Source organism: Leucoraja erinacea, chromosome 17 (genome assembly GCF_028641065.1).
Source record: "Leucoraja erinacea ecotype New England chromosome 17, Leri_hhj_1, whole genome shotgun sequence".
Taxonomy (NCBI): domain Eukaryota; kingdom Metazoa; phylum Chordata; class Chondrichthyes; order Rajiformes; family Rajidae; genus Leucoraja; species Leucoraja erinaceus.
The window spans coordinates 29,205,109-29,224,281 of record NC_073393.1 but is presented as its reverse complement, the minus strand read 5'-3'; positions in this window follow the sequence as shown (position 1 = coordinate 29,224,281).

The following is a 19,173-nucleotide window of genomic DNA, read 5'->3' as shown; positions in this document are numbered from 1 at the left end:
AGAATAGTTGGAACTTGAAAAGGTGACCACAGAAGCAGTCCCAGCAATTTTAAAAGTATCTGTATAAACACTTTAATTACCAAGGCATAAGAGATTATAAAACAAGTACTAAAGAATGGGTAAGGTGAAGGTAGGTATATGATGGATGGAATGAATATGATAGACTGAAGGGCCTGTTTTACACCCACTGCATAACTTTGTGGGCTTTCTTCTTCACAAACCTACTGACCGACCAGTGATCCCCGCACACAACTTCTATCCTATACACTCTGAACAGTTTACAATTTTTACCCAAGTCAAGTAACTTACAAACCTGTATGTCTTTGGAGTGTGGGTGGAGCACCAAGTATATGACTTTAGTTATAAGGAAATATTAGATAGGCTGCAATTGTTCTCACTGGAGCACAGGAGGTTGAGGGTTTGACCTTATACAGGTTCAGAAAATTAGCAGGACCATAGATAAGATAGTCAGAATCTTTTACCAAAGGCAAGGAAGTCTAAACCAGAGGTAGTGTGTTTAAAGTGAGGGAAAAACATTTTAGTTTAGTTTAGTTTAGAGGTACAATGCAGAAACAGGCACTTTCGGTCCACTGAGTCCGCACCGACCAGTGATCCCCGCACACAACGTCTATCCTATACACTTTTTACCAAAGTCAAGTAACTTACAAACCTGTATGTCTTCGGAGTGTGGGTGGAACACCCGGAGAAAACCCACACAGTCACGGGGAGAACGTATAAACTCCATACAGATAACACCCATAGTCAGGATCGAACCCAGGCCCCAAAAGGTGATCTAATGGGCACAGTGAGTGAAGTGGGGGGGGGGGGGGGGGGGGGGGGGGGGGGGGGGGGGGGTGTTATGCTGTGTGGTTTCCTCTCTGTATCTCTATTATCTCACGATTCAGTCAATTTCAACACATCTAAGATCCAAGATTAAATCTAGGTGGAACAAAAGTATCTTATCTGTAAAGTATAAAAGTATAACAATCAGATCTTAAAAATGTTATTGATTGTGAAATCGTTTGGAATTTCATGACAATATAAAAGATAGAAACATAGAAAATAGGTGCAGGAGTAGGCCATTCGGCCCTTCGAGCCTGCAGCGCCATTCAATATGATCATGGCTGATCATCCAACAGTATCCTGTACCTGCCTTCTCTCCATACCCCCTGATACCTTTAGCCACAAGGGCCACATCTAACTCCCTCTTAAATATAGCCAATGAACTGGCCTCAACTACCTTCTGTGGCAGAGAATTCAAGAGATTCACCACTCTCTGTGTGAATAATGTTTTTCTCATCTCGGTCCTAAAAGATTTCCCCCTTATCCTTAAACTGTGACCCCCTTGTTCTGGACTTCCCCAACATCGGGAACAATCTTCCTGCATCTAGCCTGTCCAACCCCTTAAGAATTTTGTAAGTTTCTATAAGATCCCCCCTCAATCTTCTAAATTGTTATGGAAATATAAACCTTTTATCAGTTTAGTCCTCTACAACTTGGCTGCAAGCCTTTATCTAACTAAGATTGTAGACCCACAAAAATGTCTGCAATCCAGCACCAACCAGCAATCAAGATGTCAGGGATATCCATAAGAACTTTCTGTTTTGCAAACAGCCTTACAGCACCGGAGACCCGGGTTTGATCCTGACAATGGGTGCTGACTGTATGTAGTTTGTATGTTCTCCCACTGATCCTATAGGTTTTCTCCAGGTTCTCCATTTTCTCCCACACTCCTAAGGTGTACAAGCTTGTAAGTTAATTGGCTTCTATAAATTGTCTCTAGTGTGTAGGATAGAATTAGTGTGTGAGGGATGCTGGTTGCCATGGACTGGATGGGCCGAAGGTCCTGTTTCCATGTTCTAAAACTAAAATTAAAAAAACAAACTGACTAGCAGAAGATGGCTGCTACTATATTATAGGAGAGATTTAAATTTGGAGATAATTCAATAGACTAGCGCTGTTGAGTGTTAAAAGGCTCTATTTTAATGCTTCTTTCTTCAACCAGTGAGTCTTCAAGAAGACAATTCTGGAATAACCTAAAATTGGTGCACGGTTAACCCACTTCTGGTTTCCAGCTGTGGCACATTGGTGGGTGAAGTAGTGGAAGCTACCAGCTGTTTTATTTGTGACTTTGACATATTTGATGCTGACACTGTACTCCAGAAATTGAGTTTATTTTCTTAATAGCAACATCACTTGCAAATCCATTTTTAAAAATCTATCAAATTTCCTCAAGTTCCACATACTTTTCTTAAATTACCAATGGTGTATTGTATTCTTAAAGGTCAATATGTCACCGGAGTGGACTATAATGTTCCCTGTTCTTTCAACTCAATATGTAAAGAGCTTTTGTTTCAATTCTTTCTTTCAGTTTTTCTTAGCCATCCACTTATTCTTATTCTAAGCTGAAAATTGCCACCATGACTTCCCATTCTTTAATATCAATGTTACAATTTTTTCTTTCATTCATAATATTATTTCTGCTGAACTCAGCCTTATCTGAAGTAAATTATACCCTGATTTGGAGAATGTATTGTTACTTTTTGTCAGTAAGAATTTGATTGCCTTACTATTTCAGTTAACCTAGTTATTGGATAAATAGAAATCCACACCACTTGGGTCCACTTTTATGAAGAAGGGGATTGAAATTGCAAGAGTAGAAGTCTTATATCACAATATTTGTCTTTGTCATTTTAATTGATTTGTTGGTCTGTAAATGCTCTTGCAACTACTTCCTCTTTCAGTTAAGCTGGTCAAGCACAATGATGGGTAGCAGACGTGTAAAATCCTCAGGGGACGTTATCAGGTTACGCTTTTTATTCCCTGAACAAATGTCCTTATTAGCCTATGGTCCCCAGAAAGAATCCAAAAGTGTAACATGACATTGTTATGTTGTTAAATAGCATCTCCTGGTGATTTCACATTGGTGTGTTTTCAGCTTTGCGTCTGTGTAACAGGGGTCTTATAACTTTGATGCTGGATTGTTGAGCCTGCCCTTCTTTCTATCGCTATATAGGTCAGCAAGCATATCACGTATCTTCACTCCATATCACTAGGACTTTATAATGGCAGTGCAAAAACTTTAATAGTGAAAAACAACATTTTAAACAACATCCAAGTGCCGCATTAGAAGTATTTAAACTTAATTATAATATTTGTAGAATCCGTCAACTTACTGCTGTTTATCAACACCAAAATGTAGGCAGCATTTGTTGATGGGAGCATCATACATACATTTAATTGACTACAAGACCAGTATTTAGGCTGATCAACTTTTGCTGATCAGAGAGAATCAAAATGTATTTGTTTCTCTGTTATTCCAATTATTCACACTGTTTTTCCAGTTGTATGTTATTCAACCAATTGTCTGGTTTAGGCCCTTAGGATGGTTTTGTTACTTTTATATATTTCCAGCTATGAATATTGCCTGATTTACTTACACAACAGTTACAACTGCAAACACATGAAACAATGCAAATTATATATATGTTTAAAATGAATGAATACGTTTATTGGCCACGCATTCACATACAAGGAATTTGCCCTGGTGCTCTGCCCACGTGACAACATGACATACAGTGACAGTTAAGAATGATATATAAAACATTAAACATTAATAATAAAGCATTATTGTGAATTAAATAAAATACCAGAGCAAAAGGAGGCTACAGATTTGTGGTAATTGAGTAGAGCTACTACTAGTGGAAAAAAAGCTGTTTTTATGTATGGTTTTGGCAGTTTTGACTGTCCGGAGTTGCCTTCCAGAGGGAAATGATTCAAAGAGTTTGTCTCTACTAAATGCAACAGTTAACTCAATCATCCCATCAGAAACAATTAACAATTGGATTATTTAAATTTACATAATTTTAATTAAGATTGCAAAATATAAATAATTAAGAAAATTAAAGAAAAATAAAGTTAAAACAATTTCCTCTTTGCCCTACAATTGGATTACACAGGCATAAATTCCTCATTGAAATCAAAGTTTGTCTCAAATTCTGCACCATATCTAACCAGGCACAGGAAACTATCCCGCAGTTTGATACATCGCTGGGCTGTGCTGCTGGAGGCTGCCTGGGAAGTCCAGTGGCAATGTGAGCTGACACATCCAGCTTTCCGACTCTGTCAGCGAATCAAGGATGTCTACATTTGATAGCGCATGTACATAAGTCCTGGTCTTAACACTACTTAGATGCTTAAATGCTATCGGTTCCATTCCACACCATGAGGCACAGCCAGGAAGATCCAGCCTAAACTCCAGGAGTTTAAACACTAACATTTCACAGCCTGGAGCATTATATTGCATCTAAATTAAATGTATTTTGGCTTTTCAGTGAACAGTCAATCAGAACCTTGGTGATGCATGCTGAATGGTGTCAATATATACCTTTCATTTTCATTCAATCCTTTTAATATGAATTTGTTCATGAGACTCCTGGTATAATGTCAGCAGACTTTCCCTTATTGACCTTACTGAAATAATTTGCTGCCCAGATGACAGACAACTGCATTAATTAAGGGCTATTTAGCAAAGGAAAGTTAAAGGTCAAACTGCTGGGCAAACTGTCTCCCAGCTTTGACCTGGTCAATTATTCAGTGCACAATTGCAATGACATATTTAAAGGTTCTCACTCGAGGTTGCAAAACAGCTTACTATTGTTGTTGTATTTAGTTACTGAATATAAATATATTATAGTGGATAGATCACACTTCTTTTAAAAATGTGTAACAGTTGACAAATTTAAAATGTGCCTAATTTTATTTTCCCAATGAAAGAGTTAATCAATGCAATATGCCGATGAAACTTTGCAGAGAAAAGTTGCAAAGTTTTCTTAATCCATGTTAATGATTGGCGCAATTCAAAGGTTGGTGACACATTTATACTGTAGTTTATTAGGGTGAAATTCAACAATGTAGACAGTAGGCGATTGGTCAGGAGTAGAACAGTAGATAGGCTATTTCTCATTTCTTCTTCCCTGCCAATGTTAAACATCTTTTCAATGCACACGATAAAACCTAAATCACGGATTACAGATGCAAGATATGTGTAAACTTATATTACGAGTTTTCTCATCAATGCACTGGTACCCACTTAGTGATACAGAGCTCTGCTTTGATATAGTCCACTCATCCTCCAGTCTGAACACTCACTGATCTACTTTTAAAAAAAACATACACTTTGGAAAAACAAAGAACTACAAATGCTGGTATACACAAGTGCTGGAGTAACTCAGCAGGTTGGGCAGCATCTCTGGAGAACATGGATCGGTGACGTTTTGGATCGGGACCCTTTCAGATCGTTTTGGATCTGTATTTAATGCTGAAACAAATTAATTATAACTCAACCAACATTGGTGGCCTTGGTGGCCTTGAATCCTCCTCTGCTCCCTTGGCATATGGGGTTCCACAGGGCTCAATTTTAGGGCCCCTGCTTTTCTCCCCTTATCTACTTCCACTGGGCTCAATTTTAAGAAGGCATGGCATCTCCTTTCACTTTTACGCGGATGATAGCCAGTTGTACATGCCACTCAGGAAAGAAGATAATTATTCCCTAAAATCACTTCTGTCTTGTCTTGAGGACATTAAGTCCTGGATGGCCTTCAACTTTCTGGGACTTAACGAAAAAAAGACAGAAGTGATTTTGTTCGGCCCTAATGGCTGCCGTGAACCTCCCTCTGTTGACTTGGGTCCACTTGCAGTGTTCGTAAAGCCAACAGTTTTAAACCTGGGTTTTATGATGGACGGTGATTTTAAATTAGATAAACAAATAGGCGCAGTGGTTAAGTCCAGCTTCTTTCACTTAAGGAAGCTGGCAAAGGTGAAGCCCATTCTCGAGCGGCAGCATTTTGAAACAGTAATTCACGCCTTTATTTAATCTCGGCTGGATTACTGTAACGCGCTCTACTCTGGAGTCTCACGAGCTTTGTTGGCTCGTCTCCAGTTGGTTCAAAATGCTGCCGCTCGCCTTTTAACCGGAACTCGAAAGAGGGAGCACATTACGCCAATTTTGGCCTCCCTTCACTGGCTCCCAGTGCACTTTCGAGTTCATTTTAAAATTCTTTTATTTGTTTTTAAATCATTGAATGACCTCGCCCCGCCTTACCTCTCTGAGCTGCTCCACCTATATGCTCCTACCCAGTGCCCCAGGTCAGCGGATCAGCTGCTCCTTGAGGTACCAAGGTCTAAGCGGAAGCTCAGAGGGGATAGAGCCTTTTCTGTTGCTGCCCCGGCACTCTGGAACACCTTGCCGCTGCAGATCAGACAGGCCCCTTCACTGTCCATCTTTAAATCCTCCCTAAAAACTCACTTTTATTCACTGGCTTTCGACACTGGCTGAGACATTGTTCCTGTTTTAGTGCTTTTAATGTCTTTTAATTTTTACTGTTTTTATAGTCCTGTCGTCTACATGGTTTTAGTAGTTTGTAATAACTTTTTGTTGACTTCCCATGTACAGCACTTTGTGGTAACTGATGTTGTCTAAAAGCGCTTTATAAATAAAGTTATTATTATTATTATTATTATTATTATATGTTGGCCTTTACTCCAAGAGGGTTTGAGTGTAAATGCAACAAAGTTTTGCAGAGTTTGTATAGATCTCTTGTGAGAACTCGTTCAATGTATTGTACGCAATTTGTGTCTCCATGCCTAGGGATAGATGCACTTACCTTTAGTCAGTGCTGAATAGATTTACTGAACTGATTTCTGGAATGAGATAGTTTTTAAAGAGAATTTGAGAAACCATCATCTATGCAGTAAAAATGTGACAATCTGCAAACTTGGGACTATGATGGTGCTAGAGGGCAAAGTTTCCAGTTTGTTGGATATTATTAATATCCCTCGCACAATTTTATTTCACTTATTTTATGTCGCACGGTATTATTATGAACTTTACATGAACCCAGTCAGTTAAAATGGAAAACAGAAATGGAAATCTGTCGGGTCTCCATTGTCATTGGAGCCTAGTACGGTCGAACGGCCTCCAACCGGAACGACCTGGGGGCTCCAGTCGCGGAGTCTGCTGAGCTGCGGACCACCCACCATCGTGGGGCTGGCCGGCCTCGGAGCGTGGGGAGCGGTGGTGGCACGCTGCTGCGGAGCTCGGAGGCTCCAGCCGCAGGTCCGGTGGACAGGAACATCGGGAGCTCGCGGGTGCCTGGTGGGAGACCGCTTTTCGGAGCTCCCCCAACGCAACTTCTCCTGCCCATGTCGCGGGGTTGGAACGACCAGGACGACCTTACATCGCCCGGCGTGGCTTTAACAGTCGTGGGACATGCCAACGCCCACCGGGGGCTCCCACATTGAGACATTGAGACCTGGAGCGGGGCCGTACATCGCCCGGCATGGCCTAAACGGCTGTGGGACTTACCTGGGGCTTTAACATCGGGAGAAAAATGGAACACAAGGGAGAGAGAGGACTTTGCCTTCCATCACAGTGAGGAGGAGATTTACTGTGATGGATGTTTTGTGTGAATTGAATTGTTTGTGTGTCTTGTAGAAATTGTTCTTTCTGTATGGCTGTAGAAACAGAATTTCATTTGAGTTTCATTTGAGGTTCAAATGACAATGAATAAATATTGTATTGTACTGTATTGTATTGTATTGTATTGTAATTGTATTGTATTGTAATTTGACTGAAAGATCTTCTTGCCAAAGATCACAAATCCTGGCAATTCACTGTCGCAGAGGGCTGTTACTGAAGGTCAATGATGAGTACATTTGATGCTATGACTGATATTTTGGATACGGAGATTAGCGGAGGTTGACAGATTCTTGATTAATAATGGTGTCAAGGGTTATGGGGAGAAGGCTGGACAATCGGGTGGAGAGGGAAAGATAGAGCAGCCATGATTGAATGGTGAAGTAGACAGTCAGCCCAATGGCCTAATTCTTCTCCAATGATGAACATGAACGTATGATATACAAGGGGAATCAAGAGATGTGGAGATAAAGCAGGAAAATGAATATAGAGAAAGTAGGCAGGTAGCGTTAGGATCAAAAGCAACAGAGACTGTTATAAATGTGTAGACAATACCTGTTGCAGGTTAAAAGAACAAATTACACTAGGTTGGTGATGGCTTGTTCACATTCTATTCATTCATAATTGGCTTTGATCACATTTAATCCCCTTAATTTCACATTTTATCGGCCAGAAGAAAACTTTTGTTCTTGAAGATCAGAACCATAGAGGGATCCCTCTTGGTTTCCACGGGGAAATCATAGCTGGGGCCTACCATACCTTCTCCTCCCAGTAGCCAAACAGCTGCTACCCAAATCATGTTGTGAACTCTATCTATCTAGAGACACTTTGGAGATAAATTGAGAGTGCCTTATGTGGAAACAGACCCTTTGGCCCAACTTGCCCACACCGGCCAACATGTCCTATCTATGTTAGTCCCACCTGCCTGCATTTTGGCAATAAGCCTCTAAACCTGTCCTATCAATGTATCTGAACTCCCAAAATGTCATCCATTCCTTTCCTTCGGAGATGCTGTGTGATCCGCTGAGTTACTCCAGCATTTTGTGTCTATCTACAGAATAATAGAATACAGAAGCAGGCCCTTTAGCCCATAATACCTGTGCTGAACATGATGCCAAGATAAACTGATCTCATCTGTCTGTACATGATCCACACCCCTCCATTCTCTGCATATCCATGGGCCTATATAAAAGCCTCTTCAATCCCACCACCTTTTGTGTACAAAAAATTGCCCCACACATCTTCTTTAAACTTTGCCTCTCTCACCTTCAATCTATGCCCTCTAGACTTTAAAGTTATGGGAGACATGGATAGGGTAGACATAATTTTTTTTTGACTGTCTACTCTGTCTCTGTCTCTCATTATTTGATATACTCCTATCAGGTCTCCCCTCTCAGTCTCTGGCATTCTGAAGGTAACCCCAAACCAAGTTTGTTCAATCTCACCTTGTAACCAATGCTATTTATTCTATACACTTTCCACTGCCTCCTCAAACTTCCTGTAATGGGGCAACCAGAACTGCACATAGTAGTCCAAATGTTCACCAAAGTCTTACATGGTTGCATCGTGACTTACGGACTCTTATATTCAATGTCCCAACAGGATTCCTCTGATCTGATCTTGTCATCACAAAATTTTTGAGATGCGTCTAGTTAGGTTCTTACTTAACGATAATGTCTACTCTACCCCTACAATGCATATACATATCTAGGCTGTCAATATTAATACATCTGAAGATGGCCATTGAATAGCAAGAGAAGATGCTGATTGCTTGATTCTTACTGTAAGTGGTGTAAAATGGAACATGCTCTCTATCAGCTCTTGCTGGTTCTAGTCAAGGACTAATTTGGTACATAAGGAACTGTGATTATCACCAAACACTGCCAACATCAGCAAACATAAGCATCTACACTTCTGAAATGTTAGTGGAAAGGTCTTTCATTAAGTAGAAAAACTGGTTGAGTCTTGAGCGCTTCCCTGAAGAATTCTGCAACAATGCCCTTGGATTGAAATGTATTGTTGCTGTCGCTTGAAAAGCCTGATCATCAATGCCAACACGTGGAAATGTTAGTATTCAAAGAGAATGATATATGCCACTCATTTTAAAGCAATATGCAACAATCCAATTGTTTTGAATGTTTCCAAACAAAATGTTGTGGACTATATTTATTCTTCCAGTTTAAATTGTCTTTTGGCAGGTATTGACAGTAAGCTATGAAACTGGAATTATTAGCCCCTGCTAAAAGCAATATAATATGGATCAGATCATGCTTGGCAATTATTTCTGTGCAATTGAACCATGTGTTTCCATGTCCTATTCATGTCAGTACTTCTGGCATTTTCCCAGTGCCAGGCCTTGTAGCTAATGACACCACAATGCACAAAACACACATTTTTGTTCTTATCAACATAAATGTTAGTTGGAAGATGCAACCTTTGCCCTTTATTCAACTCCCTAGATGCAATATTCAGATCAGCATGTGAAATAATCCAATTTCACGTTGGATGCAAGTCATGCTCACTGATGAGTGTGTTCAATTACCTGCAGCTGCTTAAATGCATTATGTTTGTGGATGCCTCGTGATGGGTCCTTTAGGGTCTAAAAATTGTCTGTTCACAGCCCAGCAAAGGCAGAGCCCATGGGATGAATTTGATTGATTGTGTTGGAAGGAACTGCAAATGCTGGTTTAAACCGAAGATAGACACAAAAAGCTGCAGTAACTCAGCGGGACAGGCAGCATCTCTGGAGAGAAAGAATGGGTGATATTTCGGGTCGAGACCCTTCTTCAGACTTGTTTGGGATAAGGGAAACAAAAGTTATAGATGATAATGTAGAGAGATAAAGAACAATGAATAAAATATATGCAAAAAAAGTAACAATGTTAAAGGAAACAGGCCATTGTTAGCTGTTTTTTGGGTGAAAATTAGAAGCTTTTCATTGATTAATTGAATGAAAGATACAGCATCCCACAGTGTCCCTTGCTGACCATCGGCCACTTGTTCACACTAGTAACACATTATCACACTTTTGCATTCTCTCCCTATACACTAGGGACAATTTACAGACACCAATTAACCTACAAATCCACACATCTTTGGGATGTGGGAGGAATCCAGAGCACACGGAGGAAACCCACATGGTCACAGGGAGAAAGTGTAGGCTCAACAAAGACAGCACCCAAAGTGAGGATTGAATCTGAGTCTCTGGCGCTATGGGAGAGCAACTCTACCAGCTGCACCACTGTGCTACTTTCCATCTCTGCCATTCAGCATAAGGAAACAGGCAGGTCTTGATCTATTACATCTTCCAGATGATAAACCACCTTCTGTTATTGCAAACCTTGCTTTGGCATTTTTATAACGTTTTTCCACGATTTACAAGTGCGAAGATCAATGATGGCTTAATGCATCTAAAATAAGAAAATCCAACTTCCAGATAACTTTGTCTTTTTTAGTTAACCATAAATTCACAGCAAATGCTCTAACAGTATAAATACAATTTGTCATCTAATCCAATGTGATAGAGGTTTACTGCTATCTACAGTTAGTTATTTGGTGAAAATGTGTTAAACTGATAACCCTGAATTGGAAGTGAAAACTGAATGTCAAAAGATGGCTGGAAATGTGTTGTAAAACAGTAACATTATCAAATGAGTGAAAGAAATGTTACAGATAATAATAATTGGAATTGCATCACTTCAGTCCATGAGACAATCATAGCCAGATTTCACTCAGAATGATGTATGCAGTCTTCTGTCTTTTTCCATTATTGAATTTCTTTTCATTCCACTTCATTACTAATGTCATTTTTCCATTACTCCAGCCAGCTGCCATTAAGACTGTTGAGCATTTGCTTGAGCTTTACATAATTTGACAAGAAGTCTGTTTCTTAAATGGGGATAACATTGTAGCACAAGAATTATATATTTTTTTACAGTAAAACAGCATTTTATGATGGAAAGAGAACTTTTATTGTTAGAAGAAAAAAAGTATTTGGGCTCCTCTTTGATATGTGAAATGATTTAACTAATAAACGTGCTATGTTTTACAAGGTCGACTCACACATAATTTCATGCATGTATCATACTGCTGTTAATTCGCTTGTAATAAATTGCGGCTTTCATGAACTGATAAGTATGGTGAGATGACATGTTACCTGGTGCCATGATGGACATTGAAGCAAAGTCATTTTCTAAAAGCTTACATTTAAACATCACATTGCTGAAAGAGTAAAAAGTGTGGGCCAAAGTTAGACAGTATTCACCCAATCTGAACTAGTGAATCAGAAGTTTCACCACAGTGAAAATTGGGTAATAGGCATTCAATGTCATTCTTGGCTACTGGTCAGTGTGGAAAATACCAATTCGATTATTGCAGTAGGGTTCATCTTTGTTTGAGAACCAGACCTGATCTATTTTTAACAAGTGCATACAAGGACAAGCACGTGGTTATTCTGACACTGAAACTAACAGATTATTCCAAGAGAACGATGGTGTCGAAATTGATAAACTGCCAATAGAGTCATAGAGTTATACAACAAGGAAACTTCAGCCAAACTTGCCCCTGCCAACCAAGATGCTCCATCGACACAAGTCCTACCTGCCCATGTTTGCCCCATATCCCGCTAAACCTCTCCGATCCATGATGTACCTGTCCAAATGTATTTTAAATGTTGTTATAGTATCTGCCTCAATGCCTCCCGTTGGTAGATTGTTCCATATACCCACCATATATCTGTGTTAAAACAAGTTGCCTCTCAACTACTAAATCTTTCACATCTCACCTTAAACCTGTGTCATTTGGTACTTGATTCCCCCACTCTGAATAAAAGACTCTGTGCTCTGGGTAAAATAATCTCTTATCTATTCCCCACGTGATCGTCTACACCTCTATAAGAACACCCCTCATTCTCCTGCGAAACGTCCGGCTTGTTTCCATGATGTATCATTCAAGCAATCAAATGCTCAGCCATTGTAACTATTCTCGTCAAACTGGCGACCTTTCATTGAAACGCCGCCTTGCGGAATACCGCTGAATCTATCTCAGTGGATTTAAAATAGCAAAAAAATGATGACTGCATTTTCTTCGCCTTTTTAGTTTCGACAGTCCAATCGTCTTTCTTCAAAACTCATATCGTACATTACATCCAAGTTCCATCCTTTCAGATTCAATGTTCCAGACTTAAAGGGAAAGAGATATCGCATGACTTGCTGTACAAAAATATCAGGGTGCATTTCCTTAGGGGAGCTCGCGGGAATAATCTACATGGCTGAAATGAATGTCTGTTTGAATAGAAGTTAAATACAAATTGTTCGTACAAACGTAGATCAATTTCTTCTGCAGCGTTGACTTGCCTAGATTTTTATCTCTGGGATGTTTCAGAATAACAATGAGTGCAAGATTTTGGGTCGCGGTTGGCAGATAGATTGCAGCCAAATCCATCTCTACCATGACCGTTCGGTCCTGTTGAAAATGACATCGAATATTTATTTTCTAAATAAAATTGCACAGCAGGCAAAAGTATTTCCCCCGAGTGAAATTCAACATTTGCAATAAGAAAAGGAACAATATTTTCAAATGCCATTGAAGAGAATAAGCTTCTTTATTTTCTGTGAATTGACCAACCATTTTTACAATCTAAAATACAATGTTGCACTGATATAGCAATACTAAACAGTGCACGGTAACTGTCGTTAACTTGGTCCGGTGATATATCACTGTAATTTGACGTATTTTATATTCAAGAATTTGAAGAGGATGTTGGATCAATTATATATGTGATTATTCTGTCTAGAAATGAAGTTGGCTTATATAGAAATGGTAACACAGTGCCGGTAACTCAGCGGGCCAGGCAGCATCTCTACCCTTTGACGTATTGACCAGCATCCACAGTTCCTTGTTTCTATATTCTGTCTGCCATTTGCAGTGCCAGGTACCTGGAGTTGAATATATTCTATACCGGTTTTGCCTAACTAGGCGTCTGTGGTGTCGAAGATGCGCCGACGTGGTTAACTCGTAACTTAGCTATATACATGGGACGGTTTCATGACAACGGAGAACTGCAATGTGAAATAAACTTTACTGAAGTTTGTGCGACAAAACGGAATCATTCCAACAGAGCTCCAAGTTTATTGATGACTGTCTACATTTGCTTACTAAAATCTTAGCAATATATATATATATAAATGAACTGTAGACAACAAGATATCAGTTGGGACTGAATTAGAGGTGGGGATAGGGGGGATACGATCACGTGATATCGCATGACATGGTCAAGCATTACGGGAGGTCCTTTCACTATCAGGCAGGCGCCTTCCTTGAAATAGATTAAAATGCATGTAATTGGAACGTAGATGTAATAAATCCCATTCACACCGTGGTCAGATGAATTGGCGAAAGGAACAAAGCAATATAAAATGTTAGATTCTGTTCCGATCGCGTTGTAATATCAAATTGAAAGTTTAAATCTTAACAATCAGCTCCTCAAACTATTCTCCGGCATCTGATTCTTTTCATTAAAGACATGGACAATCAGTTTTACAAGCTGTGTATCACGAAGGGGAAAAAATTGACTCAAAAACTTGTTGAGCTTATTGATCTGTTTGAATTCTGATACTTTGAAAAGTTGTTGACATTGCATTCAGCGTTTTTAAATGAACGAGACAGCAACGTCAAGTTAAACTGGTGAAAAATGTAGTCTCTGTCGCGATTATCTGTTCCCAATGCGCAATAAGGTGGATAAATAGTGCGAACGGTTTAACATGAGCAATAGTTTTATGCAGCGGAGACGGACACGGTGACATTTATGTTAGTGTATGTACACTGATTGACATCTGGAACAATACCAATCCACGATAGTGTCACGTTACTTCAAAATTACTTATCTGATGTACAGAGAATGCCGTTTACACATTATTCCGACTAGATTGCTTTGTTGAAAATTATTCCTTTCCGGGTCCAGTGCTTTTGTCAAATGAAATAGGGTCAATTATTTGTGAGGTTCATTTCTATCTGCCCCACCTGCTCACCTATCTGCACACCTTTCCCAAAGCCAGCCTGTGCGGGAGCAGTAAATCTCCCATCGTTGGGCCTCGTCAACATGTTGTTTAAATAGCAGAGGGAATATCAAGATCTCGGCAGTTTGTGACAGAGGTAGTCGATGCAATTGAAACAGCTCCTATCTGCCGGGAAAATGTCAGGACCCAATCCATCCCAGCTCAGTTAATGCTGCCTGACTCGCAGAGTTTCCCCAGCACTTTGTGTTTTACGTAAGATTCCAACATCTGCAGTTTATTTTGTTTCCAACTAATACACGGTACATGGACACGATGTGCTGGAATACATACTCCGGTACTTTGTGTTTTATTTGTAAACCAGGATCTGTAGTTCCTTGTTTCTGCACGGTACCCAGAGATAGTTAGATGTCCGAATAAAGAGTAAGATTTTTAGTTACATTCCTGTACTTAAAGGGGGGTAATTATCTTATCAGTATGTATGTAACACTCACTGGATATTCTCTGATGTTCGATCTTCATATAGTCAAATAATAACCAGCAACACATACACATTTTAAACCGAATTGCTCACCCATGTGTCTCCTTAAAGCTATATAATGGCTCTAAATAATGATTTTCCGAAATACAGTCCCAAATGGTTAGTTACTGACGGTTTTTAATGACGTTAAAATTAGATTATAAATATGGGCGGATGATATCTTGAACTGCGAGACCGTGCGTTTAATTGTTAAGAGGGCGTAGGGTTTCGTTAAAATAAAATAAAAAACACTTTCTGCAAAGTTGGGATCGGTTCTTTTTCCTGGGAATTTACCAAATAAAAAATCATAAAGTTGAATCATAGAGATGATGCAAAGCAACAACATGGTTATTCCTTGAAGCAGTATTTAAGTAAAAAAAAACATCAGTCTGAAGAAGGGTTTCGGCCCGAAACGTCGCCTATTTCCTTCGCTCCATAGATGCTGCTGCACCCGCTGAGTTTCTCCAGCATTTTTGTGTACCTTCGACCTTCCAGCATCTGCAGTTCCTTCTAGAACCCTTGATATCATATCGCGTGGATTCTCTTTTGCCCGAAGGGGCCAATTCTCATTTGTAATTTTGCATTGTGGTTATTAATTCTATATGTCTGTTGTAAGATTTTTGCTGAATGAGTTTGTCTTCACTCCTTAAAGAAAACAAGGTGCGGAGAAAGGGGGCTAATATTGTTCATTTGCCTCCAGTGCATGGCTAACCTCTATTGGCAGTTTATAATGTAACGTGGTGCTTAAGTTACATTTTAAACTGTTTGGTGTTGGAAATCTGAGTTGGCTGATCAGCCATGATCATATTGAATGGCGGTGCAGGCTCGAAGGGCCGAATGGCCTACTCCTGCACCTATGTTTCTATGTTTCTACTATAGAGAAGGACATGGAGTGCCGGAGCAGCTAAGCAGCATCACTGGAGAACATGGACAGGCGTCGTTTCTGGTCGAGGCCTCCAGAGATGCTGAGTTACTCCAGCACGTTGTGTCCTTGTGTGCAGTAAACAGCATCTACAGTTATCTGCTCATATTGTAGAGAAATGTTGTAATGGCGATCATCTGCTTTAGTTGTAGCAATATTGTCTCCAAAAGTAAAGGAATTCATTGTGGGTCGGTGCATCTCTTTCGGTGGATTGAATATTCGACTGTGGTCCCGAAAGGGTTAATGAACCCAAAGAAGATGATTGAATTAAAAAAAACCCGACTGCCTGCCTGCGGTATTTTGCTGAGCTTGTAGGTAGGCCTGTCATTGATGCAATTGTTCAGTCGCTTGACGCCCCCCAGGCTTTGAAAGGATCTACATGGAGCTTGTAAATTTGTAATATTCCATCTTTTCTTCTGGGGATTGAGGCATTAGCAAAGCAATAAAGCATTTAACAGAATCGTTCTCAGTCACCCTTGTATTGTACACCACCTGTTAATTAGTTGGCCATCAATCCTTGACTCGATTGTCAAAACAGTCAATTAACTCCAAAGACCAAATAAAACCCACGCGATACGCTGACTGTTAAGGAGCTCATTGTAACCTCTTCTGAATAAAATATCGAGATGTAAACTGGAAACAGGGTAGTAGTACAAATCAACGCAATGCAAACCATAAACAAATCAAGTAACAGAGTAAAAAAAAGTCCCGTTGTACATGCCGTCTCTCCTCCAATTATAGTGATTTTTAACAAATAAATCAGTTAGAAACATTCCGACAAGTTCAGAGCTGGCTGCAATGAAATGATTCTTTAAACCCACTGAGTTTCACCGTGTTTCCTCTATTGCCACAGTGACCCTTTCTCAAAAATAACGTGCCGTGGGACGTCCTGATTCCACGACAGATTGTAGAAATTCAATCAAATTTAAATTCAAATGTAAACAAGAACAATAATTGCCGACTTTCAGTCATTCGCAGGCGATTTTACAATGTGGCGATATGTTTTTGGAGTAGCCCATATCGTGGCGGGGAAGTTGATTGAAAATGGTAAATTATTTTCCATTCTGTGTAATACAAAGTATCCCACATTAGCTAAGTTATGTATGAAGCAACGAAGGTAAAAATGAAGAGCTCAAATATACAGTATGGTGTATCTTTTGACCTACACGTTGGAAAACACACCTAAACCGACAGTTTACTTGCCGGGACTGTCATTATCTCTCCCTGGTTTTATCGGGAGTCTGATGATTTCTGCACATTAGATTTATTTTACTTTGCGTGACAGGGGACTTATTCACTGTTAATAACTTAAATGTCCCTTAAAAAGCAGCTTTTAACGTAAAAAAACCCAAATGCCCATCAAGTATGCTATTTGTTAAAATGTACAAAACTAGTCAATAATAGTCTTAGCACTCGGAATTCGTTGTTGAACGCATTCATTCCGAGGTTTTCTTTAACATTTAAAATAAGTCTTGTTTTTATGCTCAATGTGATCCAATGGCTTCTTCCCTTCGCCCAGTTCGGTGAAGTGTCAGGGTCTTTGGCGGAGTTATTGATAAGCTTCAGAATAAAGAATCGATTTACAGTAGAAGTCTCCACCAATACAACAATTAATGTTTAAGTAACTATTGATTGATCTGATGTTGAGAACCACAAAATATAGTTGATTCTTTGGCAAATTAGAACAAAATTGCATCTGGAAATTTACGGTGTCGACATAAAGAGGTATCCCCCAACTTCCATTCCCATTACAGAATGTGCGTTTAAAACATTATAAATATTAATATGAATAAAGTGCATTTTCATGCATCCACATGGCAGTGAAAAAGATCAGGTTGTATATATGTGTACATTGCACTCTATATTTTTATTTTTGTAATGCAACTATACATCTCCAGTCTCGTTTTCTCCTAGGGAAGTTGTCATTATATGCTCAAAGAGTTAATATAGGAAAATATGTATAGATAATAAGAATTTACGTTTCATGAGTTGTATAATTTGTGGTGAAAAACGCGTTCGCGACAGCTTCTAAATAATAGTTTTTAGATACCCAGCATCTGCAAGAAGTCCTACTCGCTACGGATAAGTTTACTCTCTCCACCCCCAACCCCATCTTAAACAAGCATCCTATAAATCTTTGCTCTTTCTTACATGCACGGCATAAATCTTTCTGGGATATTTATTCTCGTGTCACTGGGGTGGACTTTTTAGACTCAAAGGCTCCTCCTGGTCTTGGATCTGCTCTTTCTAGGCTCCCCAGACCTCCAGTCCCCATGAACTACCCACGTTGTTAAATGAGGCAACAAGTGGTTAGCGGAGAAATTTGGACAGCGCTATTCTCGGTCGCCGCCAGCTATTAAACATTCCACCAAACGTCTAACCCCCTGACGGAAGATAAATTCACAAAATAGGAAATATTAATTTTCATTTTAAAAGTTATTACATTGTATTACGATTTAAACACATATTATGTAAATTCTGCTTTGGGCATTTTCATTTCACCGTCCACATTTTAATAAACAGGCCTATTTACCCCGACCACCCCTGTTCCGCTGGGTTACTCCAGCATGTTATTTCTATCTTCGGTGTGAGCCAGCATCTGCAGTTCCTTCCTACACATTACCCCTATTGCGTGTGCATAGACTCGAATGAGCCTTTAATTTGAACGTTCATCCCTACGAACTAAAGATTTTCAGCAGAATAGATTTCCAATACAAGATTATCATGAACTGAGAGTTATTGCATTTAATCTATTTCATGTGGCTCAGGATTAAGGATATAGCATCACAAATGTGAAGCCATTCCAAAAAAATGTGATTATTTATGTGGTAGGTAGTGAAATATATCCGAGTTTTATTTCGCATCCTTTTTAGACTTTGGAAATATCCTTTCTTTCCTAGTTAAAATAAACCATCGATACTTTCCAAACCCAAGGAATGGCGATATCATCAAAAGCTGCCCATGTGAAAGTCAGGTGGAGGAAGTAGAGGGTGATGTATACGTTGTGTGGAATAGCTCAAGGTTGCTGTAGCTGGCATGTAATAATAGTGGAACACACAACGTACACTCGTTAGTAACCAAGAAATAACGAGGATTCAAACAACGGCCGTGTTATATATTTCTTTAGCTGAAACGTTTTGTTGAAACATATACCGATTTGACACCACATCCGTCAAATCTAAAAACACTGGTTAGATGGTTCCTGCTAAGTGAAGCATAAATTCGTCACATTCCACACGTG